The sequence below is a fragment of the Ranitomeya variabilis genome, chromosome 1, assembly GCF_051348905.1.
Source record: "Ranitomeya variabilis isolate aRanVar5 chromosome 1, aRanVar5.hap1, whole genome shotgun sequence".
Taxonomy (NCBI): domain Eukaryota; kingdom Metazoa; phylum Chordata; class Amphibia; order Anura; family Dendrobatidae; genus Ranitomeya; species Ranitomeya variabilis.
In genome coordinates, this window is record NC_135232.1 from 1,047,170,040 (window position 1) to 1,047,182,995 (window position 12,956).

Genomic DNA, 12,956 nt, shown 5'->3' on the forward strand with positions numbered 1-12,956 from the left:
AAACTCAGTCTAGTGCCTGGAATCGATGTAGTCAGTCTATGTCTGTTTGCTCCTGACTCCTGGTCTCCTGTTCTTTGCAAGAAAAGCTAAGTCCTGCTTTCTTATTTTTGTGAAGCACCTGAAGGGTTAATAAACTTCTTGAATGTGGTTTTGAGCACCTTGAAGGGTGCAGTTTTTAGAATGGTGTCACTTTTTGGTATTTTCTATCATATACACCTTTCAAAGTGACTTCAAATGTGATGTGGTCCCTAAAAAAAATGGTATTATAAAAATTAGAAATCGCTGGTCTACTTTTAACACTTATAACTCCCTATTCCCTAACCAAAAAAATTTTGGTTCCAAAATTGTGCTGATGTAAAGTAGACATGTTTGAAATGTTACTTGTTCAGTATTTTGTGTGACATATCTCTGTGATTTAAGGGCAAGAATATTCAAAGTTGGAAAATTGCAAAATGTTCAAAATTTTTGCCAAATTTCTGTTTTTTTTCCACAAATAAACGCAAGTCATATCAAAGAAATGTTATCACTATCATGAAGTACAGTATGTCACGAGAAAACTGTGTCAGTATCACCTGTTGAAGCTTTCCAGAGTTATAACGTCAAAAAGGGACAGTGTTCAGAGTTGGCCTCATCATTAACATGCAAAGCACCCTTGGGGGTAAAGGGGTTAATCGCGTGATGTCATAGACTTAATGGAAAAGAGAATAATTAGCTGCGCAGAAGGGTAAAATGAGCTCTTGATGAATCAGGTGAAAACATCTGGAATCACTAAATTCCACCCACAAAGTGGAAAAAAAAATTAGTAAGTATAAAATAGTCTTAAAAAATGCACAAACACAATAATGAATTGAGTTCAAACAAAAATAGCACAAAACTAGATAGAAACAAACAAACAATGTAAATGCAATGATGAACCAGGGCCTATGTGCACAGATCTCTGATGTTATAATTTTTAAATTCATTTGTGTAAGACAATACAAAGAAATAAGCTGAGTTCAGTGGCCAATGTGCATTTTTGTCCATCTGAAATATTTTGACATTCTGTATTTTAATAATTGGCTGTCATTTACATGTCAATAAAGGCATTCAATAGCCTGTAGCTGTCAATGATCCCTGGTTCCTTTTCCTGGCACATTGTGTGAGAACCTCATCTGCAAGTGCAGGAGGGGAATGTACTTTATGCAGGTGCAAGACTCCTATGTGAATAAGTCCTTAATGTCACACACAGTGACTCAACAGGTCAAAATATAAAACAGTAACAGCGGCTCAAGCTTGATCCAGACCATGACCAAAAATGACAAGTACATTCAGTCGAACAATAAGATTACAGGTCCAATGAATGCATGTGGTATTACCGAGAAACACAGAATGGATTTAGCTGTATAGTTAAAGATTAAGAAAATAAAGGTGTTTCATTAAACCTGTTACCTCTGTTTGACTGGTTTCGTCAAACGGCCTGTTCCTTATGTCAACAAGCATGAGCTTCCAAACTCTAACATTAATTTACATGTGCTAACGATCCACAGTTATTGGTATGAGTGGGTGGCAAAAAGTAAATACGAGAAATAATATATTCTGATTAATTTAAATATTGTGTAAATATACATTTAAAAAAAATTCTCAATGGTTAAAAATGATTTTGACTTATGAGTTATCTAGTACAAACATTTTGAACTTCAAATACATTTCTGTTTTTTAAGTGCCCCAGAAAAGATTTGGTCAGATCAAATGATCATCAATGTATTCATGATTTAGTCCATTTATTATTTACAGAGCAGTTTCCTACAAAAGCTGGACTTTGATGGGCAACAATTAATTGCAGGGTGTAAAATGTTTTTACTAATTAATTCATGAGTCAAAATCACTTTTGACTATTGAGAAGATTTTAAAATCATTTTCTGGCTTTAAATGTAAATTTAAAACATTCCTACCGCACAATAAGTGCATAGACTTAGAGGTGGCCGGTCACATTTCAAAGGGTTGAACATTAATCATAGGGGTTGTTATGCCAGTATAATGATAATATTTTGACTACAGACACTGGCAATGAAAACTCAATTTACGCTGATGAATGCAGATACCGATATTAAATACTATAAGTAGGCCCTTTCTAAAGTGAAAAGTGTAATAGCAAATATAATGTTTTGGAAGTCAGGATCCATGCTATGAGATTTTATATTCTCATCGTAGAATATGGAGCACTGATGGTGAATTTACACTGCTTACCCTTAAAAAACTGCTGACAGCCCTACATAGACTTGTAGAAGTGTTAAAACATATGTTTGGCTATAGTTTTAGCTACAACATTAATGAGAAAGTTAAACTTTATTGCATGCCACATTGGAAAGTTTTTTTTTGGCAGTCCCTAATTCTGAGGTGCTCTCAAATATCTGCAGTAAGTGATCTACATCTCTTCTCTGCTCTTCACTGGTGGCTGTAGTAAGCTTTATCAGAAAGCATATTACATGGGGATTTTTTTCTAGAAACATTAGTCCCTATTTGTCAAAGCTTTCAAGCCAAAATTCTGTTGCAAAATTTAAAAGTTGCACTTGGGGTGGGATAGGTGTGCAGTGGGGGGTGGGCATGGCTGCCACTAGTAATTTCAGGGCCCCATACTGGCAAAAAATTTTGGGCCCTCTTAAGACTCCACCCAGGCTCCAACCCAGCCCCACTGCCTCCAGCCCTCAAACTGTCCACAGTCCCACCGCCTGCCCTCTCTTGGAAAAACTCAATTTCTGCACCAGCACCACGTCATCACCAATCACACATTAACATTTCCCATTGCCAGATCACATACATAAGCAGCAGCTTTTGTTTTGGCCAAAACATTTTTTAATCCGTTACCATGACAAGGTTGATTCTTTTGGCCGAGCCCTGCTCTGCTCTATCCTATTAATCATTTGTTAAAATATCCAATACAATTTAGGTATATTTTTATTTATTTTTCAATGTTTAAAATGGCCAATAATACCACATACATGTGACAATTACCACCCCACCATGACCAGACACCATATTACCACCATAAAGAGCTATAATGCCACATACAAGGAACAAACACAGCCACACCATGGCCGGACCACTTATTACCAACACATAGTGACTGAATAATAGCACATACAATGAATAAATACCACCACACCATGACCAGACAACATATTACCACCACATAGTGACCTATAATACCACATAAAAGGAACAAATACCACCACATCATGGCCCGACCATATGTTACAACCACAGTGACCGAATATTACAATACTGATCGTTAATAAAAAAACACAATACTAATATTACCAGAAGTGCCATTATACACAGGAGAGCTGTACTAAGTATCCATTGTCCGTGTTCAGGTAATACAATGATCAGGGACATCATACACTGGAGTTCTGTATATAGTGTCAGTGTACAAGTAATATAGTGCTCACCAGTGACTTTATACACAGAAGCTCTGTATATAGTGTCAGTGTACAAGTAATACAGTGATCACCAGTGACATTATACGCTGGAGCTCTGTATATGGTGTCAGTGTACAAGTAATACAGTGATCAGTGACATTATACACAGGAGCTCTGTAAACAGTGTCAGTGTACAGGTAGTACAGTGATCACTGGTGACATTATACACAGGAGCTCTGTATATAGTGTCAGTGTACAGGTAATACAATGATCACTGGTGACATTATACACAGTAGCTCTGTATATAGTGTATAGGTAATACAGTGATCACCGGTGACATTATACACAAGAGCTCTGTATATAGTGTCAGTGCACAGGTAATATAGTAATCACCGGTGAGATACACAGGAGCTCTGTATATAGTGTCAGTGTACAGGTAATACAGTGATCACTAGTGACATTATACACTGAAGCTCTGTATATAGTGTCAGTGCACAAGTAATACAGTGATCAGTGACATTATACACTGGAGCTCTGTATACAGTGTCAGTGTACAGGTAAAACAGGGATCACCGGTGACATTATACACAGGAGCTCTGTATATAGTATACAGGTAATACAGTGATCACCAATGACATTATACACAGGAGCTTTGTATGTTCCCATAGTCCTTATTTTATAGGGCTGAAAAGCACTTCATAACATCAAATCGATTACATATTCCTTTGTAATATGGCACAAAGGAAATGAAGTGTAGAAGAAAAGGATATATTTAAAATATAAGTTTATTAGACAAATATTAAAATTTTAACAAGGGCTGTTAACAGTAGGGGAGACACAAAGTGTGGAGAGGGGAAGGGGGAGGGGTTTTAAGCCACCAGACTAAAATAGAGAACAAAACTGCACTATATCATATAGGGTTAAAAAAGGTAAACCCAATAGTAATAAGCTGGTAATTATATTAGGAAAAACAGGCTAGGTATACAGAAATGTTATATAATTGACCACAGGGAACTACAATAAACCCCAAGAAAAATATCTTATTGGTGGATTGGTATACAAATGTGGAATAAATACCGGGGAACCATCTGCACTAGTATCATCAGTGCTAGGTATCACTCCTCTCGTCTTGTACCACAGGTAAATCATTTCCCCCTATTACACTTGTTTCTTTGGTGGTAACATTTCCTCCTTGGTATTTTCTGTGGATATACTTTTCAGGTTTATATGGCAGGTCGCCCTGCACATCCGGATAAGATACACATTTATTCCACATTTGTATACCAATCCACCAATAAGATATTTTTCTTGGGGTTTATTGTAGTTCCCTGTGGTCAATTATATAACATTTCTGTATACCTAGCCTGTTTTTCCTAATATAATTACCAGCTTATTACTATTGGGTTTACCTTTTTTAACCCTATATGATATAGTGCAGTTTTGTTCTCTATTTTAGTCTGGTGGCTTAAAACCCCTCCCCCTTCCCCTCTCCACACTTTGTGTCTCCCCTACTGTTAACAGCCCTTGTTAAAATTTTAATATTTGTCTAATAAACTTATATTTTAAATATATCCTTTTCTTCTACACTTAATTTCCTTTGTGCCATATTACAAAGGAATATGTAATCGACAGGAGCTTTGTATATAGTGTATGGTGTACAAATAATACAGGGATCAGGGGAGTCAAAAAGGAAAACACAAAAAGAAAAAGGGCCGCGACGGGATTAAGTGGGAGAACTTGCACAATTGGTGGCTGACTAAATAATTTTATTCGCTACTGTATATATATATAGTAGATTGTCTCATTCAGCTATTCACAGAGGAAGTCACAGAAATGCTTTTCATTTAAGTTTCCACTGGTTTATTGAAATTAACGTACTGCATAAACCAGTGCAAAATTGCACAAACAAACATGGCCCTTCTGGCATAATGGGAAAACAAAATAATATACAGTACAGACTGAGTGGCTGTGGGAATCCGCATCTTTAGGGTAAAAAGTTCAGCTCTCTTTAACACAATCACAGCTCTCTCCAGTGACCTTCTCACAATATATATAATATATATATATATATATATATATATATATATATACACTCACTGGCCACTTTATTAGGTACACCTGTCCAACTTCTTGTTAACACTTAATTTCTAATCAGCCAATCACATGGCGGCAACTCAGTGCATTTAGGCATGTAGACATGGTCAAGACAATCTCCTGCAGTTCAAACCGAGCATCAGTATGGGGAAGAAAGGTGATTTGAGTGCCTTTGAACGTGGCATGGTTGTTGGTGCCAGAAGGGCTGGTCTGAGTATTTCAGAAACTGCTGATCTACTGGGATTTTCACACACAACCATCTCTAGGGTTTACAGAGAATGGTCCGAAAAAGAAAAAAAATCCAGTGAGCGGCAGTTCTGTGGGCGGAAATGCCTTGTTGATGCCAGAGGTCAGAGGAGAATGGGCAGACTGGTTCGAGCTGATAGAAAGGCAACAGTGACTCAAATCGCCACCCGTTACAACCAAGGTAGGCCTAAGAGCATCTCTGAACGCACAGTGCGTCGAACTTTGAGGCAGATGGGCTACAGCAGCAGAAGACCACACCGGGTACCACTCCTTTCAGCTAAGAACAGGAAACTGAGGCTACAATTTGTACAAGCTCATCGAAATTGGACAGTAGAAGATTGGAAAAACGTTGCTTGGTCTGATGAGTCTCGATTTCTGCTGCGACATTCGGATGGTAGGGTCAGAATTTGGCGTAAACAACATGAAAGCATGGATCCATCCTGCCTTGTATGGAGCATCTTTGGGATGTGCAGCCGACAAATCTGCGGCAACTGTGTGATGCCATCATGTCAATATGGACCAAAATCTCTGAGGAATGCTTCCAGCACCTTGTTGAATCTATGCCACGAAGAATTGAGGCAGTTCTGAAGGCAAAAGGGGGTCCAACCCGTTACTAGCATGGTGTACCTAATAAAGTGGCCGGTGAGTGTATATATATATATACAACCTCAGTAGCGCTTCAGATTATTTTCTTTATGTTTCACCAAAATAGTGATTAAAATTACGGTAAGTGATAAATTATAAATTACACTTATTATCAATTACAATATCATCTGCCTTTGATATGTGTTCTCATTTTATTTTTGTTATAGTAGCCATATAGATGATTGCCGCCAGGACCATATATTGTTCAGAATTGTTTTCAAGAATGCAAAAAGCTCATTAGAGATGTCTGGACTACTGATCTACATTTTACAGATTCATAGTGTGATGAAGAGACCTGCGTAGTCTCGAAAGCTTGCAATTTGTTACCATCTTTTCAGTTAACCATTAAAAGGTATCAACCACTGAGGACTCTCAATCCCAAATATTTTTCTAGTGTGACACTAGTCAAGGCTCATGAGGCAGGGTAGTTAAGAGGTCTGAGGTCACATACCAGGAGGGCTTGTCATAAACAAAGGGGTAAGGCAAATGCATAGTCAGGTCACAGTCCTAGGTCAAAATTCCTGAAGGTAGCGGATCAAGACAAAGGGTCAAGACAAACGAATGGTCAATGACAAAGCCCACAGTCGGGCACCAAGGATCAAATACAGGACCACAGAGAACAGAGCAAGAGCACACCACTTGAGATAAGCTACAACTGGCAGTGATTGGAGGCAGAGAGCCAGCTAAATAGCCAGGTAATTACTCCGAATGGAGACACATGGAGGAAGACCCAGCACTTCCTGGGCCGGATTGTACAGCTGAACTGTCGCTCACAGTGTTCAGACACACTGATAGGCGGAATCGTGACACATAGCCAGACATAGTAAACCAAGTAAATTAACTGAGACCGAGGTCAAGCTGACAGGAAAGAAACAGATAAACTGAAAGAAAAAAGTGGATTAATACAAGGAAGTTTTTATTCTGCAAGTATTAAAAAGTGTTAACAAGTTAAAGATTTCTCTTAACGGAAAGACGAGTGATGGCGTTAAACAAATCTTGGTTGGTGCATACTGTTCTTACTGTGCCAATCAATGGTTCGTTTCATAGCTTTTTTAGATAGGCAGACCACATATGCACATGACAATCAGTAGTAGGTCATTCTGTATGAACAGGCTGCTTTTGTTCTCGGCAGCACATGTCATGTGTATACAGGAAGATGTGCTATTGAAAACAATGATCATTTAGGCAAGCCAAAAAATCATTTCACATGATGAATGAGCATTTAGCTCAGTCTTAACCAAGAAGGATGAGTAGCCAATTTACATTGCATACTTAGTGGCAAAGTATAAATGTGCAGTGAAAATGCACCTTAAGAGGGTTATTGGTTCATTGATTAAGCCAAAATTGTGCTTAAATCTTATTAATTTCCTGATTGGACTTACTGGAGATCAGTTGTAAATCTTTCCTGCATATGGTGAAACCTATTGATTTAACTTTACAAAGTTGACAAGATAAAAAGAGATTTTAGCCCTCCATACACATTAGACTACTGTTGGCAAATCTGCCGATATCGACAGGTTCAGCCGACATTCTAATGCGTATGGGAGCTCTGTCCAATTGTTTATGGGAGCCCTGGGAAAACTTAATTAGTCATGTCCGATTTCAGATTGTCAATTGTATTGTCCCCTGGAGATGTCTAGCAATGACTCTCCTACGGAAAACACAGGAGCTGAGTGAGCACTCATGTGTGATGGGAAAGCTTGAAAAGATGCCTGCCAACTGAATGATCTAATGTGCATGGCGGCCTTTAGTCATGTTGAGTTTTCAGACAATAATCTTTGTGTTTCTGAGGAATATGTGCTGGCTCCTCTTTTCTGTGTACACAGAACATGCATGTTTAAGGTATGGCTATATGTAGTGTTTGCATTGCAGAAGTGGTGTGAGTGACATGCAAATGCAAACTTCAGTTGTCAGCTGCCACCAGGGTTTCCAAATCGCCTATTTAACATTTTTTGATTTTGTGGGGGAATGATTTTCTCACCAGTAGTATCACAGCTGTTACCCAGCAAAAACAAAGAATTGTTAGACAGACAATTTAAAAACCAACACCAAACACCAGATGATATATATTACTAATATTACCCTGCGTGGAGAAAAGGAAGATTTAGTACAAAACCAATATTTCTAATGATACCTCCGTCATAACTCTTAACAGTATGGGTGTCTTGAGAACACCAATTCTGTTAACAATGTAGCAGACAAGGTAGCCCACGACCAGACAGGCCCTTTTGGCATTTACCAGAGTTGCCAGATGGCCAGTCCGGTCTCGGCCATACCCATAGAAAATGTGAACCAATGAGTTGATCGGTACATTGTGATACCTTCAAACTGAACTAGACAACCTTATATAGCTTAACCCCTTCACCCCCGGAGCTTTTTCCGTTTTTTCGTTTTCGTTTTTTGCTCCCCTCCTTAACTTTTTTATTTTTCCATCAATATGGCCATGTGAGGGCTTATTTTTTGCGGGACGAGATGTACTTTTGAACGATACCATTGGTTTTAACATGCCGTGTAACAAAAAATGGGAAAAAAATTCCAAGTGTGATGAAATTGCAAAAAAAGTGCAATCTCACACTTGTTTTTTGTTTGGCTTTTTTGCTAGGTTCACCAAATGCTAAAACTAACCTGCCATTATGATTCTCCAGGTCATTACGAGTTCATAGACATCTAACATGTCTAGCTTATTTTTTATCTAAGTGGTGAAAAAAAATTCCAAAGTTTGCTAAAAAAAAATAAAAAATTGCGCGATTTTCCGATACCCGTAGCGTCTCCAATTTTTGTGATCTGGGGTCAGGTGAGGGCTTATTTTTTGCGTGCCAAGCTGGCGTTTTTAATGATACCATTTTGGTGTAGATACATTCTTTTGATCGCCCGTTATTGCATTTTAATGCAATGTCGCGGTGACCAAAAAAACGTAATTTTGGCGTTTTGATTTTTTTCTCGCTACGCCATTTAGCGATCAGGTTAATCCTTTGTTTTTATTGATAGATCGGGCGATTCTGAACGCGGCGATACCAAATATGTGTATGGTTTTTTTTTTTATTGTTTTATTTTGATTGGGGCGTAAGGGGGTGATTTGAACTTTTATATATTTTTTATTTTTTATATTTTTAAATACTTTTTTTTTTTAATTTTGGCATGCTTCAATAGCCTCCATAGGAGGCTAGAAGCATGCACAACTCGATCGCCTCTGCTACATAGAGGTGAAGTACAGATCACCTCTGTGTAGCAGAAATGCAGGTGTACTTTGAACGCCGACCACAGGGTGGCGCTCAAAGCAATCGGCCATCAACAACCATAGAGGTCTTAAGGAGACCTCTGGTTGTTATGGCAATGCACCAATGACCCCCGATCATGTGACGGGGGTCAGCGGTGCGAGCACTTCCGGCCGCGCGGCCAGGAGCGCTAGTTAAATGCCGCTGTCAGCGCTTGACGGCAGCATTTAACTAGTTACTGGGTGCGGGCGGATCGCGATTCCGCTCGCGCTCATTGCGCGCACATGTCAGCTGTACAACACAGCTGACATGTCACGGCTTTGAGGTGGGCTCACCGCCGGAGCCCACCTCAAAGCAGGGGATCTGCCAGCTGACGTACTATTCCGTCAGCTGGCAGAAAGGGGTTAGGAACCTACAATTTGGTCACCGTAGCCAAACGGGACCCTACCCCTAAAGCCTATCACACGTTACCAGTCATCTCTGTCAGTTACCAGTGGATCTCAGTCAGAAATGCATACTGTTTTTTAATTACTGGGCAATACCCACTAAATGTATATTTATGCTAAGTGATACCAATAAAGGGAAAAAAAGAGAAAAAGGGGATTTATCAATTAAAATATTTATACATTTTATTGCACATATTAAGACATACAAACGACAATGGTGGCATTCAAAGTGAAAAAGCAGCTAAAAGAGTATTGGCGATATCAAGTTGGTAAATCAATGCCGAAAAGAAAAATAGCCGTGTCGGCGCCGGCACCGCAACACAGGGCAAAAAAATATATCTAATATACCATAACAATCATGTCATGGGAGTGGAGTAAAAGGTAAATAAAAACCATGTCCAATGACAATAGCTTACAAGTCTCCAATAGTAAATTAGTCTTTTTTTCCTACACTGTCATGATACAGAAGAAATGTATCCTAACAGAGTGCCCATTAAAATCACAGAGAGATTTGCTATGCTTAATGCCACAAAAACCTAGCCATCCTGGCTCAATTTGTTCTAAAAACAGTCATACAAACATAGGGGCATGAATTATAGGAAAGGAGACGTGGCCTGAAATGCAACATGTACTAAAAAAGTGCCAAAATCTTTGCACGAATTAGTGGTTAAAGAAAGACATCCAATAGATGGTGTAATGTTTCTAAAAAAGCATCAGTTCTATCAAATATGCATAGCGTTTATCAATTTGACATATTTTAAGTTTAGTCTAAGCCTTCAGTTAGACAGTTTTAATATATCTGCCACAAAGTGTAATGCAATAGTAATCTTGTGATGCTTTTTGTATGGGGCCAACATTCATTCTTCTGTTTTACTAGTTAGAAAATGTGTATTATCTTACTTGTTGTCGACTTTTCCAAGTTACTTTACATATTGTTTAAAAGTAGATTTTTTTATATTTACTTTGTGCCATTCGGAATCTACCGTATTATCTTTCTAGGCTGATTTTCCACCAGACTGTCTGGGCCTTTAGATTTATTTTGCAATACCCTCTGTTATCTTTTGTACTTTTACGTGCAGTGCCTCAATTTTTCATAGTACTAGTTTTCCATGGTACAATTTTTTTTTCCAGAATGTGTCTTCTAAATTGATGACTGCAGCAAAACTGTGTCCATACCATTATCACTCCCTATGAATTAATGTTCCTATAAGGTACAGGGACAGCCAGCAAGCTGGGCAGGAACCTTAAGCCTTTTCATGACATATGATGTATTGTACATTTACTTCATATGTTGTGTCCCTGACTTTGATGCGGGCTTCGGTGCTGATCAAGGGTTCTAGCAGGTATGCGGGATGCAGTGATGGACGGGAAGCAGAGCAAGGGTTAACAGGTTTATTTACAGGGAAAATACTCCACGCAGGGAGGTAAAGAATTAAATAGTGTAAGTGGCAAAACTGAAGTACAACAGTACAAATGATGGCAATCTGGTAACAAGGGTTGCAGGAAGTCCAAACACTGCAGCTCCTGCTGTGTACTCTATAGCACCGGCAACGACGGGAACAGTGTCAATACTAATTGGGTTCAGCACATAACAATTCCCCATCTTCTGGTGATAGTGGTTGGTCTCCGGTACCTTCCACTGCCCCTAGTCCATATTCTGTAGTGGCTAACTAACGATGAGGGCCACAGTCCTGTAGGAGCCCAGCTTGGCTCTACTAACATACGCTGGCAAGGTTAGGTCACAAGTGTTTGGGCCAATATTAACTACTAGCACAGTCGGGTAGCTGACGGTTAAGCTCCGGTCTCTGTCAAGCAGCACTCGTGCTGTACTCACTATCCTGGAGAGACTGGCACCTGGCTTTATGGCGGTCACCAGGCACGCATTGCCTGTCTCTCTCTCTCTGGTCCCCGCGGTCGACGACGGTCGCTAGTCTTTGTTGCGCTGGTGCTTCCTGGATGGCGTACTCCTTTCTTTGGCTGCTACAGCACCCGGCTTGGCTCTGCTCTGTAGGCACGTCTCTGCAAGACTCTGCTCTGCATGGCTCTGCTCTGCACGGCTCTCTCCGAAGGCAACGGGGGCTCCTTTTATGTGGTCCGCCGCCAAGTCAGTCCTCTCAGGTGGGGAAGCAGAGCGTGCCGCTCACCGTTCTGCACGCTGCTCTCTGTGCTGCTCTCTGCCAGTGCCAGACTGCTCTGCTTCATGCGCTTTTCTCCTCTCTTACTCCTTCGCCATTTCTTTAGCTCTTCCCGCCCTCCTGGGACTGCAGGACACCCCGTCTCGCTCAGGCTTCCCCCAGACCGCAAGGAAAGGTCTGCCCCACTGAGGCTTTCCCTCGAGAACAGAGGGTGCAGCTCTTTCAGTTCCAGACCCGGCATGCAGGTACCCGCTGTCTGGTCTGTCTCCTTACATTCCCCTTCTCTTTTAGCTCACCATTCCACAGGCGAGAAATCTTCGTGCTCCTTTTCGCTCTTTTCAGGGGAGACACACCCGCAACTTTCGCGCCCTCTCCTGCCTTTCTTGTTCCACCATCTGCCAAAAGAAACGGTCTAGGAGTTGCTCGTCAGTCAAGTTGAGAAATTCTTCCTCTTTATCATCAATAGCTGTAGAAGAAAATTCCTCAGATGAATTTTGTGTTGTCACCTTAGGTTTATCAATGGCTTCCATCTTCTTCTTCTTTTTCTTCTTGTTTTGCTGCCAGCAGATGTTTGAGCAGACGGGTTGCCCTTTTCTTTATCATCAGCAGAAACCTTAGGAACTTTTTGCTTGGGTTCCTCAGCTTGGGGATGTAGTACTGGCAATTCTCCATAGCACCTCCTCTCTTTGACAGGCTGACTCCCATCAGAACTGAAATTAGATGAATTAAGACCATGCAGGCCGGACCCTTCGTCATCCGCGCTGGGCTCTGCAAGCG